Source organism: Leptidea sinapis, chromosome 29 (genome assembly GCF_905404315.1).
Source record: "Leptidea sinapis chromosome 29, ilLepSina1.1, whole genome shotgun sequence".
Lineage (NCBI taxonomy): Eukaryota > Metazoa > Arthropoda > Insecta > Lepidoptera > Pieridae > Leptidea > Leptidea sinapis.
Genome location: NC_066293.1, coordinates 2,094,420 through 2,114,795, shown reverse-complemented (window position 1 = coordinate 2,114,795; position 20,376 = coordinate 2,094,420). Strand labels below are relative to the sequence as shown.

Sequence of the window (20,376 nt, the reverse complement as noted above, 5' to 3'; positions counted from 1 at the left end):
GCGCGCGCTTCATTGTATGTCTGTTACCGCCTGTATCCGAACAGCTGTTTCACCTGATTCCTGACGCCGAATTCAACGTTCTTACCAGACGCCACAAGCTAGATTTGAAATCTACAAAACGGTATTCAAGAAACTTTCTACCACCTCATGGTTTCCTGGTCCTTCACAAAAGCACGTACACTCACACAAAAAGTCGGCAATGCTCCTGCGATTCCTCTGGTGTATTTATTTATTAAAATTACAGATATCATACTGGCGAATTGATGAAATATTCACTAGAAAAAGCTTCCACTTCGTCAATTCTTCTGCGAACTTCTGCGAACAATCACATGTATACTACTAGTCTTGCAGACCGTTAATAAACAGCAGGTAACTCTGCCACGAATTTGCCCTCGGAAACTTAATGACAATTAATTAACGAATAAGGCTTATCAACAGTATGTATTTTATTAATATATCGTAACTAACAAATAGTGGGTAGATTCAAACATTGACCACATCACTATTGTAACGTATCTTCAAATATTACCACACCATAAATTAAATACGCCTGCTCACCGGAGTGCATTCTATTATGTATGTAGTGTAAGATATCGCCAATATAATAGTTTGTCGAACTTTTTTAAAGAGCAGTTCATTCGGTCTCTCACGGTGCATCGCTATTCGAGCAGAGAATTGTAGCAAGCGATCGATATTGTCAATATTTGAACGTTAGTGATGTGACTACATTCGTTACTTTATCGATGATCTATTCTTATAATAAAATCGAAAACGGCCGTGTTTTAACAGTAAATATTTTTTCAAATGAACAATTTATTCACGTTGTAATTATGTAACCGCTGCAAAAAGATAAGATATCGGAATTTTTAACAGTTCGTTTGTGCACAATTATCAGAGAAACGGATAGTACAATTTTGAATTTGGTTTTTATTCATGAATTTTGACAGCCTTTCGATAGCATTTAGTGAATTTTCTTGAGTGTAAAATACGCTAAGATTCATCTTTAATTCGTCCTCTACACAAGGCATCCTCAGGAGATGTTCATTGGTAAATTCTGGCATGAGACTCTATAGGATCAAGTATTTGTTTCGTACCAATCGGTATACAAATAAAAAGTTAAAGGCATAAATGGCATGGCAATGGCAAAATTGATTCCTTTAGAATTCGTTTTGATGTCAGTTTTAATATACTAGATACTACTACCGCTTCGAAAACAAATGGCGGTCTGAGAGAAAAAAAGCGGTACAAGAAAATTTCCCGGCATTCTTTTTTTTCGCTCTTTTTAATGAAATATATTGTACTGTCAGCGCTATTGCTGTAAAATAATCATAATCTAGTCCCAGACTGTCCGATCAGTTAGATTCAGTTGTGGAGTAGTAGGATTTACGACAGAGTCATTTTCAATAAAACATTTAAATTGGAATATTACGCCGTAAGCCATGCGGATAAAGTCGCGGTCGCCAGTTAGTACTTGTATATAAATTTATCATTACATATACTTACATTAAACAGAATTTTCTCTTTGCCATATCAAATTATCAAATATACCGTGCATATGAGGGTAGATAGGTAAACGAGAAAACCAATTCATAAATCTTTTGTCAATCTAAATTGCTTGAACCGAATTTGTTTTGGACGAGAGTAGTAGATTAATCATTTTATAACTTGACCACATCTATTTTAATGGATCAGGGTTCCTTTCGTAAAAAATTAAGACCATCAAATTGTAAACAAGATTCGCCTAAATGTTTACGATAATAATAAAAATTATTTTACACGACGTATGATAACGCGGCCGTAGGAGTGCATCAGTAGAAATTGTAAGGTAATAATAAATTTTCATTATGCGCTCTAAATTCATTTATTTTTTTATATAAAATCATTTAATACACATCAAAATTAATCACCCATTAGTAAGTAATATCTCAAATGGGGAAACAGTAGAACAGCCGTATGTTTTATTTATTTATTAAAAAAAAATATTACTAACAAATAAAAAAAAAAAATCAAGTACAATTTAAGGTGAGACTTTATCTTGCTATAAACATAAGAATTTTCAATGAATAAATATTTCATCAAAATCTAGTTAAACATTTATTTATTAAATAGATTCGTTAGACATATTCGTATATTGGGTACTTAGAAAGACGAAAAACGAAGGCAAGTTAAAGAGAACGGGAGTGCTCCAATTACATTCGTATTAACACTTTAAATATTTATGTCATAAATTTTTTTGCGGCTTCACACACAGATAAGTTTCTTCAAATCAAATCAAATCAAAATGTCTTTATTTGTACACACTATTTATTTGTACTCCTGGTAGATTTAGATAATCTCTGTTAGGAGAAAATAGTTAAAAGGTTCTTACGGCCTTACAAATAAACTTGGTTTAAAATTATGCTTTAGAATAAACCAAGAATATGCAAAAATTTTAGAAATAGACATTTTGCTTATGATTGGTTTATTCGGACGTATAACGTTTCTCGCGTTTATTTGCAACGCCACTTGACATTCGGAAAACTTCAGAATTATCACTGTAATGACAGAATTGTCAGCGATATAGTCAATACTTTGCATATTCTTAGTTTATTCTCAGGTATGACTTTATATCAAGTTTATTTGTAAGACCGTTAAAATTGAAGTGTGTGTATTATATTTTAATCTATACATACACTACATTTTATTTCAAATAAATACTTAATTTACGATAAAAAATTATCGACCCTGCCACATCACTACGTCAATAGTCAATAATCGCCGTGACAAGCTCATTAGCGCCATCTGAGTTCTGTTTCATAAAACTCTCGAAGCAGCATTTCAATACTGTTTTGAATTGACATCTTAACAATATACATTACTAACTTGTGCCCGCGCCTTCGTCCGTTGTTTTCATTTTTTTTGATGTGAAACCTTCTTTAGCATCGTTGTTATCTTATCTATATATATAAAAATGAATTGCTGTTCGTTAGTCTCGCTAAAACTCGAGAACGGCTGGACCGATTTGGCTAATTATGGTCTTGAATTATTTGTGGAAGTCCAGAGAAGGTTTAAGAGGTAGAATAAATAGGAAAATGCTGCTAAATTAAATAAAAACAACAAATTTGCTTTGATACATAATTTCTATGAGAGAATTTATTGACGCACGGTTTGACAGTTCTGCTGTGAAACAATTTCATTACGACAGCAGGGTGCATATTTTACGAAGTAATTTTTGATTTTATGATATATTATTAACAAATTCATATAAAAACATTATTTTATTTATTATAAACAGAACAACGTCTGTCGGTTCAGCTAGTAATTATATATAACTTAAGCGATACAGTAAAAATAGACAAACACATAAATAAATTCACAATATTTTACGTGGGAGAAAATGAGATAGGAAGTATATTATATATTATACATTGTTTTGGTACCAGGCAATCATAATTGAAGAAGAGATGTGTATGACGCGAGTATACCTTAATATATTCTGACGTCATGCGCACGAAGTATTACTACATAGGCACCAGGAGAATATAAATATGGTAGCGGTGATAGTAATGTCTTTCATAGCGGATGAAATCATGTGTCATCCTAGCAACATGTACCAGGACTTCATATGCAGTTTAGAGGTTTTTTTATGGAAGGTTATATTGTATGTCTACTCTCACCCTTTGGGTACAATAAATGTAAAACCCTTGTAAGTATATCCGTAGGCCTCAACTAGTAGTAAGCGCCCTAATTAAATTAACTGCTTGCTAACATATCTTAATTACTGTAATTGTCGTTAATTAATATATTATGTACTGTTTAATGTTTGCTCTGCTAAATATTTATTACTGTATTAATATCGTTGTTGATTTTATGTTTAAGAGAAAACGGAACAATGCTATAAATACAATATGGTACAACACACTTGATGGTGGGTGAGAACAAAATACTGGACTATACGACAAAAAAGGGGGGGTCTGTGCTAGTGTTAGCACGCAACAAATTATTCTCCTTCGGCGTAATAAAACAAAAAAGCTTAATATAGTATATTTGTTAACCGAGGGTCGAAAGAATCAATTCCCGAGGTATTTAGACGCCCGAGCGCAGCGAGGTCGGCTATAGTCCGAGTAGGAATTGATACTTTTACCCGAGTTAAACACTCTACTTTTCATTTCGAATATGAGGAAAATAAAACTAGTTGTTTATCTAAGCACAGATTAGTATCCCGCTAATTTATGTCAATTTTTTAACTTTCAAATATGGAACTTACCGCGTAATTGTGGCAGTTTATTCCGCTCAAAAAAGTTTGCGCTAAGTTCACACGGTCTGTTTAGAATGTCATATGGCCGCAGCATTTTTTTTCATAAGTACTTTTTTTACATAAAACTCTTCACAGAAGTTCTATTTTTAAAGTTCATTCCGGCCCTTAGGTGGGAAGTAATTTGTATAAGTTTTTCCCTCTCTATGGAGGGAAGCAGCATTTTCCACTCAATAATCAGATCAAAACAACATTACTTTCCGAGTATGAGTGATGAAAACTTTATTCCTCGTGCTATTTTACGTTTGTAGAAAAAACAATATTGTAATAAAGATGAATATATATAATATTATCATTGGTTGTATTTAACACCCTACATATTTACTCATTACTACTCATACCTTTCAATTATAATTTACCTACTTAAATATAAGGCATAAAAAGGCATAAAGGGCATTTATTTTCTCAAAATTGATTCCTTTAGAATTCTTTTTGATGTCATTTCTAATAACTACTAGATACTACTACCGCTTGGGAAACAAATGACGCTCTGAGAGAGAAGAAGCGGCGCAAGAAACTCTCCCAGCATTCTTTTTTTTTGCGCTCTTTTAAATAAAAATATATAATATTGTACGGTCATTTCTATCGCTATAAAATAATCACAATCCAGTCCCAGGCTGTCCGATCATTTAGATATTCAGTGGAATAATAAGATTTACGACAGAGCCATTTTTTTATAAAACATTTAAATTTATTTATAGATAATGACTGAAAAGTGGCTGGGAGTACTATGGAAGTAATATGGAATACTATATTATATTTCTTAGTTATTTTTCAACTCAAAATTATTAAACTACTACTCATATTGTGTATTATACATAGTCAGACATAAATATAGTTCAAGAAAACTATGGAATAACCGACCGATACACGTGGAGTACTAATATGCTAAACACAGGTAAACTTAGTTAGGAGTTAGAGCACAGCCATGTACTAGTAGATTTTTGTCATAATGTAGACTACATACCTTCACTCCAGCATAATTTTTTTTATGGAATTATACATTAAACACTAGTATGTTGTTAAGTGATCACCGCACCATACTCTCATGTAGCATGAGGGGAATTACTGGAGCGTTGTCAACCTTATAAAGCGTCCAACAAACGTAGGAAGAATTAAAGGTATGAATTAGAAAACTGAAAACACTTGCTTCGTGACGGGCGAAGATCGAACCGGAACTCAGTGATAACACAAGTTAGGATATCATCCCCACTATCTGGATGTGTGGCGGTCCTTCACAGTGCGGTTTTCAAGGAGCTTTCATCCTCGTTCTACTAAGTTGTGGAATGAGCTTTCTTGTGCGGTGTTTCCGGGACGATACGACATGGGTACCTTCAAAAAAAGCGCGTACACCTTCCTTAAAGGCCGGCAACGCTCTAGTGTTGCAAGAGATTGTAAGGGGCGGTGATCACTTAACACCAGGTGACCCGTACGCTCGTTTGTCCTCCTATTCCATAAAAAAAAATAGTTAACGGTTCTACGTTGTCTTGCGTCTTGCACTGTGGTACTAAGGTTAATAAAACTAATATCAAAAAGTCTTAAAAAATTACAAAAACGAAATCTAAACGAGATCAACTTAAAAGTCCGGACTCTAATCGAAATGTCAGGTTTTTGTCAGGACTTTTCATAGTACTAAATGGTAACCCTATGTGGTATAGAACCCTTTTTTGCGAGTGCAACACACACCAGTTTTTAAGTATCAATTTTACGCTTTTATCCCGAAATTTTGTTCACTTTCAACGAATAAAATTATTCTAGTTAACACGAAACTGAATTTATAAGTGAGGCAGTAGTATTATATCAAATATTTGCTTTAGCAATAAATTATAATATTGCATAGTTGATTGATTGCGCACAGACAAACGGACAAATTGATTAAATATAACTTGTGCACATACAGCCAACTGATAACGAATTATTGACTGCAGCTTGGGAATGGTACTAACTCTTTACCGCGTTTCTGTTCGCAAAACGTGCTGCCATTCATAATTTATTTATTGTTTATCTCTTTTATAAGTTTATTTTATTTAAATATTTACCAGTGGGAGGCTCCTTTGCACAGGATGCCGGCTAGATTATGGGTGCCAAAACGGCGCTTAAATCTGCCGTGAAGTAGTAATGTGTAAGCATTACTGTGTTTCGGTCTGAAGGGCGCCGTAGCTAGTGAAATTACTGGGCAAATGAGACTCTTATGTCTCAAGGTAACGAGCGCAGTTGTAGTGCCTCTCAGAATTTTTGGGGTTTTTCAAGAATTGCACTGCATTGTAATGGGCAGGGCGCATCAATTACCATCAGCTGAACGTCCTACTCGCATCGTCCCTCATTGTTATAAAAACTAACACAAGCCACCACTTAAATCTTTCGCATTAAATCATGGTCATGCACAAATAACGAAATACAGACGTTCTTTCCTCGATCACTACATAGATACACAGATACACAAACGACGTGTAGTCTAAGGGAACCAGAATAAAGGTATCCGAGAATAATGGTAAGTTATAATTATTACAATTTTAAATGAATACTAGAAATAAAGTGCACAGCATTTAATTTACTTAATAGGGAAACGTTTCAAATAAACTGATGAAATGAGTCAAAGATAGTATTAGAAATAGGTAGTTGTCATTATGAAGTTAAGCGCCATTTATTGCCTCGGAGGTGCTATTTGCCTTAGCAAATGATAATAACATCTGCAGTCCCTCTGAAAACGAGATATGGGAAGGTCTTGAAACGTCGGGTTAACTAAAATAATAATAAAAATGTAACTTTTACACAAATATGTAATGTACAACACAAATACAAATTACACTCATTTAAAAAGTGTTTTATTTATATATACTAGTTAATAAAAAAAATACTATTAGAGCGACAGTAAAATATTGTATAGAGATAAAGAGGCACGAGAGAAAAGATCATCTCTAACGGATATACATCAGGTAGAAAAGGAAAACGAATCTATTGATACTGTAACCGATTTTAATTCACAAGTCGTAAACAGTCAGCCACGCTTGGAATTACCTCTTCAGTATTTCGAATATAACACCACTAGCTAAAGAACACATTGACAAATAATAACAATAATATAATATACACGGACAGCCTGGGACTAGATTGTGATTATTTTAGATGCGATAGAAATGACTGGTACAATATTGTATATTTTTATTGAAAAGAGCGCAATAAAAGAATGCTGGGAGAGTTTCTTGCGCCGCTTCTTCTCTCTCAGAGCGCCATTTGTTTCCGAAGCGGTAGTAGTATCATGTAGTATAAGAAATGACATCAAAAATAATTCTAAAGGAATCAATTTTGAGAAAATAAATGCCTTTTATGCCTTTTTATAATATTGACGCATTTTTACACAAATTATCTTGCCCCAAACTAGGCATAGCCTGTATTATTGATATAACGATATATTTAATATAATATACTTACTTAAACACATATAAATACAAATAAACATCCATGACTCGGAAACAAACATCCATATTCATCATAGAAATGATTGTACCTACCGGGATTCGAACCCGGGACATCTAGCACAGTAGGCAGGGTCACTAACCACTGGGCTATAGGGGTAATCAAATTAAATACAAGTACTTATATGCAATCAACGTACTATGTGACAGAGCTCTTCAAATGTTAAGTGCATATTTATACTGACATGATAAATACCCCACCCACTCCATTTATATGCAATACAGCCTGTGAAATGCAGATAAGGACTCAAATCTGCATAATATTAATATATTTGTAATAAACTATCTGTATTCTGTTTGCTTGTCAAAACATAGGGGTCAGTGATGGAGTACGGTTCTATTAACTAATGAAAAAAATACATCAAAATACCCATTAATTTGTACTGTTCATTTAAGTACAAGTTTTTTGGAATGTTTGAAACATATTCAATAAAATTACATGAATCAAATAAAGCAAAGTAAAATTAAAAAAAATATGTCTATTATATTCTTTGATTAACGCGAGTGTTACACATTTAAATAAAACACTTAGTAGTACGGCACAGAGATGTATGACTTACTGAGACCGACATATTTCTGACGACGCTTGCTGTCTTCGGCAGTCGAAGTAGCAGCCCCAGCACCAACTGACGTAGCTTGGACATGAGAAGGAGCCAGAGTGTGTACGCAAGTCGTGTCCCACACCAGCGCCCTTCCCATGCCAAGCTACCAGCCTCATTCCTTCAGGACGCTTGCCATCGCGGCGGATACCATTTGGCTCTAAAACAGCTGGTATATTAAGACTATTATTATTATTAAAATTTGCCTTCAAATAACGTTATTTTACATAATACCAACAACTAGATCCTTCGTTATATAATTAAATATAATAAAATTAATATAAGAACCGTTAAATTTCGTCTGAGCAAATATTGATAACGTTATATGCGGTTCCCACGCGCGTGATACTGTTCAAATATATTTTATTTACATTACTTATGGACCTGACAATATATTTAATATATTCGCCAAGTGATCGAGCCGCTCAAATATTTTTATGAGTGACGAGACGAGGAAGAGTGATCACCTGCTTACTACGCAGGTTTCTTGATTCATTTTAATTTTATTCCATATTTTTGTAAGAGAAAGAAAGATCTGAGGCATACTATTTCGAATAGATGGTAGTTTTTGACGTTCAATAAGTGATTTTAAATCCTACTTTGAATAAAAATATTTGTATTTTAATTTAATCCACTGCTGGACAAAGGCTTTCCTGCAAAGATCACCACAACACACCAAGAAGCACACACACACACACACACTAGTACCCACAAGATTTTTATAAATACTAGCTGACCCAGCAAACGTTGTATTGCCGATATTAAAATCGCGATACAAAAGTAACTGTTGATCGTAGATGGGTGAAAATTTGAAGTTGTATATATTTTTTAATGCATATCAAACAAATAGAAAAAATGTCAACAAAAAAAAACAAATCGTGTGGGTGGTACGATACGAAATTTTTTTAACACCTTTACATTTAGGGGGATGAAAAATAGATGTTGTCCGAGTCTCAGACCTACCCAATATGCACTCAAAATTTCATTTTTTGTTGATTTATAAAACACTGTGGTCGCGAGAAAATATCTATGATTGCCAGTTAAAAAATGGCCGCAAGCACAGGTTGCCATGATTTCAATGTGAGCGCATATCTAGAAGGCCGGCAACGCTCCTGTGACTACTCGGGGTAAGACAATGATCACTTACGACCAAGTAGTTCTCGAAGGTCCTGTCTTCATAAAAAAGGTAATTACTCCTCATGATCCACATAAAGAATCCTCATCTTAGAACTACATGAAATATTTTATGAAGACACAACCTCCCCAAAGCCCATTAGAAACTAAAAAATATTCTCTCAAGATTTCACAACATCTTTGCAATGTTGAATTCTTCAAAGAATTTCATCTCATTTAAATAAATTTTCGAGATGGAAAATGCGCCGCTTTGAACAAGAAAACCTATTTCCCGTCTAGACCGACATTTCCATACTTACCTCACTTTTGATATTCAACTTAAACTGATATTTTATAGTAGTATTTGTATTTTAACCGAACTTTAAAAACAGCGGCAGTTTCTCAATTAGACTTTATTATTTCATAAAATTCAAAGAAAAAAACGTGTGTTTCGCGATGACTTGCACAGGATGCCAGATAGATTATGGGTACCATTTTGGGGTGCCTATTTCTGCCGTGAAGCAGTAATGTGTAATCATTACTGTGTTTCGATCTGAAGGGCGCCGTAGCTAATGAAATTACTGGGCAAATGAGACTTAACATCTTATGTCTCAAGGTGACTAGCGCAATTGTAGTGCAGCTCAGAATTTTTGGGGTTATTCAAGAATGCTGAGCGGCACTGCATTGTAATGGGCAGCGCGTATCCATTACCATCAGCTGAACGTGCTGCTCGTCTCGTCCCTAATTTTCATAAAAAAAAAATATTACTTGAATGTTATTACATATTAATGTGATAATGTAAGGAATAGTAGATTGTTAACCGAGGGTCGAAATAAACAATTCCCGAGGTATTTAGACGCCCGAGCGCAGCGAGGTCGGCTATAGTCCGAGTAGGAATTTATACTTTTACCCGTGTTAAACACTCTACTTTTCATTTCAAATACGAGGAAAATAAAACTAGTTGTTTATCTAAGCACAGATTAGTATCCCGCCAATTTATGTCGACTTTTTAAATTTCAAATATGGAACTTACCGCGTAATTGTTGCAGTTCATTCCGCTCAAAGAAGTTTGCGCTAAGTTCACACGGGTTGTTTAGAAAGTCACATGGCCGCAGCATTTTTTTAACTAGTTCTTTTTTACATAAAACGCTTGACAGCAGTTCTATTTTTAAAGTTCATTCCGGCCCTTAGGTGGGAAGTAATTTGTATGAGTTTTTCCCTCTCTATGGAGGGAAGCAGCATTTTCCACCCAATAATCAGATCAATTCAACATTTCTTTCCGAGTATGAGAAATGAAAAGGTTTTTAACTAATAAAATATTTTATTGATTCTAAAATACATTTTATTCTTAATTACATTTACTAATACCACTGTCCTATGCGTGAGCACTTCAAAACACGTCTTAATAGGTAACACTAGGTGGCATGATGATCCTGTTGCCGGATACACTGTTTCAGATTATATTTATAATCGCTTATAAAATGCTCACAGAATAAATAAAGGTTTATTTATTTACGGTATGTGTGGATGATGCAGCTACTGTACTCAATAACTTTTGTATTAATTAACATATACTTTTTTGACTTACTCGTGTAAGACATTGACTATTTGACGTTTGAGTATGTTTGTTGCATCACTTTACATTTTATATTGTAATTGAAATGGTTTGTAAATCGATGAATATGTAAATCTTGATATAAAAGAGTGGCAATGAATTTCTTGCTACTTCTTCTCATTAGCTCAACCCTTTACGAAGTAGCGGTAGATTCAATAAGAAACATATTTTTTTGACATTAATAAGTGTCATTTTCGTGACCTACTTAATTATAAAGTGATTTTGATTTGAATATCCAGGCCTTTCAGATTTAAGAACTCTAAATCAATATTCGTCTCGATCTAACACAGGTGAGATAGAAATAGTATCATAAGGATAACAACTGCAGCTCCGACAAAAAATCACATAAATCAGGGCTTCCTTCACGAATATTCAACACCTTAAAGAGGAGGGGATGGCTGAAAAACAGCGCTGCATGGAAACATAAATCCATGATTCCATGTCAGGTGAAGCTGAGCCTTTTCCTTTTGCCTTTTGTTTCATCACGTAGCCTAATTGTTTATTTTATATTTGTAATCATTTGTATGGCAATAAAGAATTTATTATTATTATTATTAATAACAAGGAAAAATTCTATGTCGGACAGTTTTGAGTAAATTTTCCACTTATTGTTGTCGAATTTGTATACTAATGTCATTTAATAATAAATAATTTACTTTTTGAAATTATATTGTGAAGAAATACTATTTAAAAAAAGCCCACTGAGTTTCTGGCGCCCGTTCTTCTCAGGTCTGAGGCATTAATACCTGAATGGGTAATAAAAATATGCTATACATGTTTTTTTAACTATGGAATAGGAGGACAAACTAGCGTACGGTCACCTGGTGTCAAGTGATCACCGCCGCCCACATTCTCCTGCAACACCAGAGGATTCACAGGAGCGTTGCCGGCCTTTAAGGAAGGTGTACGCGCTTTTTTGGTACCCATGTCGTATCGTCTGGGAAACACCAAGGAAGTTCATTCCACAGCTATGAAGCACGTGGAAGAAAGCTCCTTGAAAACCGCACTGTGGAGGACCGCCACACATCCAGATGGTGGGGATGATATCCTAACTTGTGGCGTGTCGTGCGAAGCAGAGTCCTTCCAAAGTAAATTTAATTTTGTAATTTCTACGCGTATATTCCGTCGAGCGTTAGATTGCGTATTGAATAGTGTAGTCGAGGATAAATTGAACGCAAGTGAGAGGTTATTAGAACGAAGGATGCGGGCACACAGATTTGATAATATACAGATATAACGTACAACTGATAGCTTGCGTCGTACATTTAAGGCCTTACAAATAAACTTGGTATAACTATACCTGAGAATAAACCAAGAATATGCTATATGTATACAAGCAGACATTTTAATATATTAAAAATTATTTTATATTATATTAAAAAAAAAGCCCGCCGAGTTTCTCAGGTCTGAGGCAGTCTCTTTTGAATGGGTGGTAGTTTTTGACGTTCAATAAGTGATTTTAAATCTTATTTTGAATAAAAATATTTGAATTTGAATTTGCTTATGATTGGTTTATTCGAACGTTGAATATTTTCCGCATTCATTTGCATTTTGACATTCGGAAAACTTAAGAATTATCATTGTACTGAGAGTGTTGTGAGCGATTAACGGCCGTTTTATAAAGTAAAAGTAAAAAGTTTAATAAAGTATCTCTAGTTACGGATACATTGCTGTCACCGTTCAATGACAAGATCTTATCTATCCATAGTTATGTCCGGTATAGTTATAGTCCAACCCCCTTATTCATAATGGTCCGCTAACTTTAAACAGCCGCTAAGGAGTCTTTTTCTCATTCTGACTTAGGTCAATAGAAGAAGACAGAGTGAGAATTAGCAATGTTTTAATTTAGCAGACTATTATGAATAAGGGGGGCAAAGCTTTATGTCGATAGTTTATTGAAATGTAAGTAAGCGTAAAAGGATAGATTTTCTTACCTCTAGTAAGTTAAACTAAGGATCGATATGTTATTGAAAATGACCGATAGTGAACAATTTGCACATTCTTGGATAGTCGCAGGTTTAACTTTATACCAAGTTTTTTTTTATAGAATAGGAGGACAAACGAGCGTACGAGTCACCTGGTGTTAAGTGATTCCCGCCGCCCACATCCTCTTGCAATACCAGAGGAATCACAGGAGCGTTGCTGGCCTTTAAGGGGGGTGTACGGTTTTTGTAAGGTACCCCTGTCGTATCGTCCCGGAAACATCGCACTATTATTTCGTATGTATTTTCTTTATTTTTATATGTATATATATATATATATATATATATATAAAACAGCTGTGTCGTTTATGAATTATTGTTTTGGAAATTTCCTTTTATTAAAACTCCTCAAAAGCGGTTTTGTACCAATGTGACACAAAACATGGCCGAAACATATTTATTAGGTACAAATACAATTGCGAAAATATTATATGAAAAAAGAATATATTTTTAAAATATGTACATTTTCCATCTGGACGTGTGTCGGTCCTCCACAGTGCGGTTTTCAAGGAACTTTCTTCCACTTACTTCAAAGCTGTGGAATGAGCTTCCTTGTGCGGTGTTTCCGGGACGATACGACATGGGTACCTTCAAAAAAAGCGCGTACACCTTCCTTAAAGGCTGGCAACGCTCCTGTGATTCCTCTGCTGTTGCAAGCGATTGTGGGCGGCGGTGATCACTTAACACCAGGGGACCCGTACGCTCGTTTGTCCTCCTATTCCATAAAAAAAAAGGACCACTAGGCATACTGAGTTAAGACTCCTTAAACAGTTTCCAGGATTTTCTTGTTGCTTTCTGTGTCCACTGTTCTGGAGCAATGTTTATGATAGGTGATAACCTTCGACAGTTGTGCAAATGAGCCGGCTGGTTTAGATAATTTATAGGTCCTACCAGTGGGAGGCTTCTTGGCACAGGATGCCGGCTAGATGATGGGTACCACAACGGCGTCTATTTCTGCCGTGAAGTAGTAATGTGTAAACATTAATGTGCATCGGTCTGAAGGGCGCCGAAGCTAGTGAAATTACTGGGCATATGAGACTCTTGTGTCTCAAGGTGACGAGCGCAATTGTAGTGCCGCTCAGAATTTTTGGGCTTTTCAAGAATCCTGAGCGGCACTGCATTGTAATGGGCAGGGCGAATCAATTACCATCATCTGAACGTCCTGCTAGTATCGTCCAGTATTTTCTCTTGCTCTTAGACAACCAATAATAACAGGCCAGGTTTTATACTTTAGTATGCGTGACAAGCTGCGTCTTACACTCGCGATTTGTAATTCACTTTATGTTAGTGTGTGTAGCAATGCTCAAAATAGAGGTTAACTGTCAACCTCAATTTTTTTCGACGTTTTCACAGCTATCACAATCTATCTACATAGATCTAAGCCGGCTGGTTAGTTGCAAGCTGTCACAGATACACCTCCCTTTGCTACAAAACATAACTTAATAAGAAATGCTGCACTAGATATTGAGTAGGTATACTTGATAAATACATTGAAAGCAAGTTTAATTAAGATATCTAACTTGACTTAATTTGACATCTGACTTGTTTAATTAAATCTCGTTTTCACTTAAGAGAAAATATGAATACTTAATTATTCATCATATTATATGTATTAAGTATATTTTATTTATAACTATACTATCATAACATTAAATTAAAACTTATTAATGGATAGATAGGCTGATCCTTTGACCCAAATAGCTACCAGTACTTGTGTTTCCGGTAGTCCTATTGAGGCGCGAAGATAGTACATTCTGCTCGCCTCTAGGCCCCACGGGCTAAGTGTCTCAACATCAAACGGCACAAAGATGTATGACTCACTAAGACCGACATATTTGCGACGCTTGCTGTCTTCGGCAGTCGAAGCAGCAGCCCCAGCACCAACTGACGGAACTTGGACATGAGAAGGAGCCAGAGTGTCGACGCAAGTCATGTCCCACACCAGCGCCCTTCCCCGTGCCCAAGCCACCAGCGTCATTCCATCAGGACGCTTGCCATCGCGGCAAATACCATTTGGCTCTAAAACAGCTGGTATATTAAGAGCGGCAAATGCCCTGCGGATGACTTCATTAATTATTATAACTTGGTGTTAGCTTTACCAGTGAGGTTCATGGCTTGGTTCATATCATTTATCGATAAAACAATCACCAAAGACCAGAAAATAGACCAAAATCAACCACGAGATACTCGGTACTTAGATTTTGGCAGACCTTGGTACCGCACGTGTCAACGGTGAGTTTGGGTCATAATTTTCAGGCCATAAGAACCAGAGTGGCCTTAATATTTTTAATACCATTGAATTACAATGTAGTAGCATATAAATGAACAAAGTGTGCGAGAGAGAAGAACATCTCTAACGGAGATATAGCAAGATAGAAATGAAAAACGAATCTATAGTTACTGTAACCGATTTTGATTGACAAGTCGTAAACAATCAGCCACATAAAATATAATGCAATAGAGTGGTCTAAAAGTGATTTAATATAAGTATTAAATTACTCGGACTACCCCGGTCTTTCCAAAATAATGAATTGGAACATTTAGAAGTTATTTAAATTAAATATTATAAAATATGTATTATTAGCTAGTCCGCTCTGGTTCTCATGTCCTCAATATAATTACAATTCGTCATTATTTTGCTTTTATTTAATTTAATTCGTTTTTGCCATTTCATAACGGATCTACCGACCATTTTGGTGAACTCTTTTTTCAATCCATCTATGGGTAGTCGATATTTTTAGATTCGTATTTTAAACATAACTGATAAGCGACTTCTATACGAAACCGGTCATAAATACTTAATATTGTATTTTATTTACGTAGAAATTATCATAATAAAAAAAATGTGGGTATGTTTGAAACGCCCTTAAAATAGCTTAAACGATTTTGAAGGAACTTTCTGTACTAATAGGGTCATTTGGATAACTGATAGTTAGATAGCGCTCCTTCAGGAAAATTTTAAATAGTTCGGAATATTTTTTTATGAAAATAAGGGTTGAGACGAGCAGGACGTCTAGCTGATGGTAATTGATACGCCTTGCCCATTACAATGCAGTGCCGCTCAGGATTCTTGAAACACAAATTCTGAGCGGCACTACAATTGCGCTCGTCACCTTCAGACACAAAATGTCAAATCTCATTTGCCCAGTTATACGGCGATCTTCGGACTGGAACACAACAATGCTTACACATTACTGCTTCACAGCAGAAATAGGCGCCGTTGTGGTACACATAATCTAGCCGGCATCCAGTACAAAGGAGCCTCCCACTGGTAAATGCTCCAAGAATAGCATACTGAGAGCTGTCTTTTAAAATGTAGGTACCTATATGTGAAAACCTGACTTTTCCGGTCCGGTTACAAATTAAAATTTTAATTAAATGACGACATATTAAACTGTATATTATTATTGTATTCAATTTATAAATTACTAGCTGACCAGACAGACGTTGTTCTGTACATAATAAATAAAATAATGTTTTTATGAATTATTTCGTAAAATGTTATCCCTGTTGTAATAATGAAATTGTCTCACATCAGAACTGTCAAACCATGCGTCAGTAAATTCTCTCACAGAAAATATGTCCATAGAAAACAAATATTGTAAATAAAAATAATTATGGGCCCCAAATCGTAATACAAACTACCCTATCTCTCAAGTTGGACCAAACTGCACTCCATGCAGTAATCCCCATTTAAATCCGTTCATTAGTTTAGGAGTCCATCGCGGACAAACAACGTGTCACGTTATTTATATATATTAAGATTGAACACTAGCTAACTCTACAGACGCTGTTCTGTCAATAGAAAAACAAAATTATATAGGCACGGAAATGTGTAATAAATTATTTCTGAATGATTTTATAATAATATGTCGTAATAAAATGATAAGGATTAATATCGTACCTACTTATGTAAACAGCTTTTACATTACCGCTTTATAATAATAATAATAATAATAATAATAATATTGACACACTTTTACACAAATTATCATGCCCCAAACTAGACACAGCCTGTTCTATATGTACAAAAGACAGCAATATATTTAGCAGTGCGGCCGATATTAATACTATATTTGTGGTGCAGAAGAGGGCTATTCGCGCGATTTATAACCTAGGTCCTAAAGAATCATTAAGAGAAAAATTTAAAGAAATAAACATTTTGACTGTTGCTTCTCAATACATTTTTGATAATGTTTTGTATGTTCATAAGCACATTGAGGAATTTTCTAGAAACTGACATTCATAATGTTAACACGAGGAACAAACATAAACTTGTTATGCCTACTACTCGGTTGGGTCGAGTTAGTAAGTCTTTTGTTGGGCGATGTATATGCTTCTACAATATGATCCCAGTAAATGTACATAACAAATGTGTTACGAAATTTAAAAGAATTGTTAAAAAACGTTTGTGTGGGAAAGGTTATTATAGCATAAACGATTTTCTTAATGACACCACGGACTGGGATTAAAGCGAACACCCTCAGGCTCTTTAATTATTAATGTTTATTGTACGATATTACATTGTAATCCATATTTTATATAAAAAAAAGCTCGCTGAGTTTCTTGCGCCCATTCTTCTCAGGTCTGAGGCAGTCTCTTTTGAATGGGTGGTAGATTTTGACGTTCAATAAGTGATTATAAATCCTATTTTGAATAAAAATATTTGAATTTGCATTTGAATACAATATACTTACTTAAACATACATAAATATATACAAACATCCACGACTCGGAAACAAACATCCATATTCATCATATAAATGATTGCATCTACCGGGATTCGAACCCAGGACCTCTAGCTTAGTAGTCAGTGTCACTTACCATTCGGCTATATGGGTCGTCATCGTTTATAAAGTATTAACATTGATATAGTATGTTATCCTGTTATCCGAGATAGATAATTGCCAAAAAAAAAATATTGATGTAGGCGTTACTTTGCAGAAATCCATAATTATATAAATTGATTTGAGTTTTCTTTAGTGTTTATTCCGCCAATATTTGTCTTTAAACAATTCGACACGTGTTTCGCCTCTACACGAGGCATCCTCAGGGCGTGTTGTCTCGCCAAAATCTGGCACGAAACACGTGTCGAATTGTTTAAAGACAAATATTGGCGGAATTAACACTAAAGAAAACTCAAATCATTATATAGACGATTGCCATCGCGGACTTTTCTGTACCTATATAAGATATACAATTCCACTGTACAATATTTTGTTATATCTCAAAGGGCAATTTCGTTGAATGCTTATTTTTTCCGACAACAAATATCGTTAAAGTATACAACAGCTTAACAAATTATATACTAACCTAAACCTTCCTGGGGGCCACGCTATCCATTGGTGAAAACAGAATGAAAATCGGTGCAGTAGTTTTTGAGTTTATCGCGAACAGACAGACGAACAGACGCGGCTGATGACTTTGTTTTATAATTACATATTTACTTAACATTTTGTACTGTAGGCTTATAATGTTTTAATTATTCTGTATATGATAAAAGTCCAATTGGTGCTAGCCAAAAAAGAATTTCATTTATTTTAATTGTACTCAATTTTTAATTTCTCTTCAATATTTCGTTTAGAAATCACTTATTAGTAAATCGTAGAATCTATCCAAATATTCTAAAAACATTAATTGTCTGATTCTAACGAGAAAAACGCAGGACTTTTTTTTTATTCAAATGGTAATTAGTACGTATGTACCTATAAGGTACAAATTTCTTTTGAATTTTACAATATTATAATGTATATTTTCTAGACCCTAATTCATATTGCAGACGCATATTTATCGCCCAAAAGACTTATTTTCTGCACTTAGCCGATGACAAAAAATCCCAGCAAATATTTAAAATAAACAATTCACAAACAAAATCCTAATATAACTACACCGGTATGTAGATAAATAAATTTCTATAAAACGCTGACAATTAATTTTGAAGAAAGTTTCACCAATAATTGTAAAGCTTTCCATGACTGAGCTCATTTTTTTCGTTCTCATTAAATAATAACAAAAAAGGTAGTAATCATAATAGCAATATAAAATAAAACGTAATAATAAGATATAACTAATGGTTTTTAAAAAAATATAAGTCAAATCTCACTGCTCGCACCAACCAACAGTAAAAAAATATATTTTGAATAACATCTGAACCTTACATTTTGACAAACTGTCTGTCTGTGTGTTATAAAAATCATTAAGCAATAATAAACAAACAAAGTTCCAATAATATGTAAGAAAGTTGCATTAAAATCAATTTTCGCCGTCGAAAACCAGCATAGAATTTCTTTAGAAAGCACCTAATCAAAATTTTATCACCCCTAGCTTCAAAGCGTTCATTAAATACAAATTAACAATAGAAAACAACTTACAACAATCCAAACGATAGTATATTGATTTTAGTGGAGCCACATTCACTGTCAAACACAAAACAAATAAAATTCGTAATATGTACTTCTTATTTATCACTCAAAGCACAAACACAACCCACTAGAACGCTAGTCGAACGCGGACTGCCTTTGGGAAATGGGAATTTCGTCGACGGACCACGGCATTAATTTAGTGTTGCTGTTAGTAGAATTCAATCTCCTTATATTATTATCGGGTTTTTATTGGGAATATATTGTTTTTGACTTGGGTGACATTTCTTATTTTGATGCATATTAATATTATAAGAAAACCTATAAAACCTTAATTGGTGTTATGTTAATATTTTTTAAATTTTTTATTAGGTTTTCGATTGTAATGCGTCCTGCATTATCAATCAAAACTGTCGGTTCTCCAAACTCAATAAATATATGAATCAATAATGAATGATATGAAATGATAACACAATACTTACCTTAGACGTAGAGTACCACGATGCAATCAAACATACACACAAGTATAATGCAAATATTTATCAAATTGTTTCAAAGCCCTGTGTAAAAATCGTGGTAAGAGCGTATAAACGTACACATAATATGAATTCGAAAATTATTATTAAGTTATAGAAAATATTAGCAAATATTATTATTAGGTAGGCAGCGGGGCTCGAACCTGCACCTCCCTATGAGAAGCGACGGCCCCTAAACTTTGCGCCATTGATGCTTGTGGCAGTACCGCCCTTACCAAAAGTTCCCTATAAATTGGGTGAAATTCCAAACTGGTATCCCAAAGCGAGATACCTGTATCACTCACACGTAGAGAGTCCTTTCACGCTGCAGTGTGTACACAGAAGGGTGCCACGCACACAGATATATCATCAGAGACGAACGGAGGCAATCGTTGTCTCGCTTACTCATAAAACAGGTTTGAT

At 34.6% G+C, this 20,376-nt stretch overlaps 1 protein-coding gene across 1 annotated transcript in view; it reads right to left on the bottom strand.

The window, feature by feature from the left end:
• The window catches only part of LOC126973290 (protein slit), a 180,735-nt gene extending 161,143 nt beyond the window's left edge, over positions 1 to 19,592 (bottom strand). The window contains exon 1 of the mRNA XM_050820506.1: positions 19,451 to 19,592. The gene's annotated coding sequence lies outside the window, so the exon portion shown is untranslated. The remainder of the gene's footprint in view (positions 1 to 19,450) is intronic.
• Between the last annotated feature and the right edge of the window lie 784 nt (positions 19,593 to 20,376).